The sequence below is a fragment of the Trachymyrmex cornetzi genome, unplaced genomic scaffold, assembly GCF_001594075.2.
Source record: "Trachymyrmex cornetzi isolate Tcor2-1 unplaced genomic scaffold, Tcor1.1 scaffold482, whole genome shotgun sequence".
Classification (NCBI taxonomy): domain Eukaryota; kingdom Metazoa; phylum Arthropoda; class Insecta; order Hymenoptera; family Formicidae; genus Trachymyrmex; species Trachymyrmex cornetzi.
The window spans coordinates 948,829-951,102 of NW_017299641.1; positions in this window are offsets into that span (position 1 = coordinate 948,829).

Genomic DNA, 2,274 nt, shown 5'->3' on the forward strand with positions numbered 1-2,274 from the left:
ATCCGGATTCGACTCCCGGTCAAAATAATATTTTTCGTAACAAATTTATTTACAGATTTTCAGTGCATTAAGATCTTAAAATGATACTCAATCGAACATCAAATTATTAAATTGTTCGTCAATTTAATTTGTGATATTGCTACAGTAATTCTGTAGTTGCGTTTCTAAGTCCGAAAAATCAATTCGACGCGCAGAATATCCTATAATAAACAATTTATCAAGACCGTATAACATTAATATACACAACAAGTAACGAATAGTGCCTATAACGATCGAAGTTGGATCTTGGGTGCTTAAATATTTTCATGTATATATATATATATATATACATGAAAATATTTAAGCACCCAAGATCCAACTTCGATCGTTATAGGCACTATTCGTTACTTGTTGTGTATATTCATGTTATACGGTCTTAATAAATCGTTTATTATAGGATATTTTAGTCCGTAATTAAAAAAGAACGATGTTGGGATTGTCGTACAAAGACGAAATATCTGAAAAAATTAAAACAAAATTCTAATAATTACTTTCCAGATAATTGCATTTCCTGACAACTCTCGCGGTTGTAATCTCCGGGTAATAATTAAGTTACTTAAGGTTTACAGCGAATTACTGTTGCCAGAAACGACAAATTCTATAAGTATATAGAGTAATGTCTTTTGAAATAAAAACGAAACAAAGAGAGTAATATAAAATACCTTTAAAACTGAATATATTTAGCGAATAAACACTAAATTAACGGTGAACATAAACGTTAGTTATATATTCACGTTTACCGTTAAAATCCTTTGTTTGTTTGTGAAAAATATTATTTATTATCTCATTTTATTAAAAAATATGATCTCTTTAATATTATCATTTTATTAAAAAAGTATAACTAACTTAGGCTGTCAAAAAGTAATTTAATGACAAAGATACGCAGAAGAGAATGACAGAGAACGCTATTTTACGTTTGTATGAATTATATTTTCTTTACGAGACTGTACCCGAAGAACGTGAAATGTGATCAGTGTGAAATGCATTGTATCTAAATGCAAAACTGATACAATTACGATGTCGATGGATTAAAATTCCAATGCTACAGAAACATGAGAATGGTTTTTACGTTTATTTGTGACACTAGAGATACAACAATTAAAAAGTAGTTATCAAATATCAGTTAGAGTAAATAAATAAAAATATATACTAAGTCACAATAAAAAAATTGTATGCGTTTGTAAAATATACATATACATATGTATGCGTGTGCGCGCGCGCGCGGGTGTGTAAACTTTTGTGTTTACTAATATAATTTTTATTCTTCTTCTTAAATTTTAATCTTTTATCAGATATAGATCTAAAACAATGAACTCAACGAATCTAGCGACATGCATATTAATAATTACAAATTTGATTTCCATTTTTTATCTTCGCATATTACTTAATTCAATTAACTACTGTTAGAAACATGGGTGTTAAAATTAAATAACTTAGAGCATTTAATTCGAGACATTTGATTACACAATACTTGGGTAAATATAATTAAAATATTTCTGTATTACAATTCCGCCTATATATTTAAAAAAGTATATTTACATGTATAGGTGTAATTTATAAAAGAGTGTTAAATTATCCGTTTCGTAATAAAAAAATTATTATGGAATAACAATTGGAATATTAATACTATATATTAATGTCGTTGTTGTTCGATTTTGTGTGATGTGGATACTTTCAATTATCTCGTTGGGTTACCTCAGTAAAGAGAAATAAATCAATTTGCAAAGAAATTTCGCAGATCACATTGTCAGCATTTGAGACTTCCGTCTCGAGAATCGGATCACAGCATGAGACAGGAAACCTTTAGTAGCGTATCACATGTCACAGAGCGGGTGGTACACGAAACACACTTTTGCGCGAACATTCTCTCGATAATAGTTAATTAGAGCTGCTCCGTCTCAATCTACGATCCAGCAGAAGGGACTGAACGGTGCGGAACACGTCCATGCTCCTTATCGAAACAGGAAGAAATGACGATTTCTTCGGGACATTCAGCGCTTCCCTGTGCGCTTAGGTGATTAAGGACCAAGGGATAAAGCTGGGTAGAGATATACCGCTGTTGTAGGTGGAACGACGTGGGCGAACGAAACCGCGAGAGGATGAGAGATAAAGAGGAAGAGAGAGAATGAGGGAGAGAGAGTGAGAGAGGAGGGGGGGGAGAGCAAGGACAACGTTTGAAGATTGGGTCGCTTGTAGGTATGAACGCGCGGCTTATGCGCGAGGCGTGCACCACCG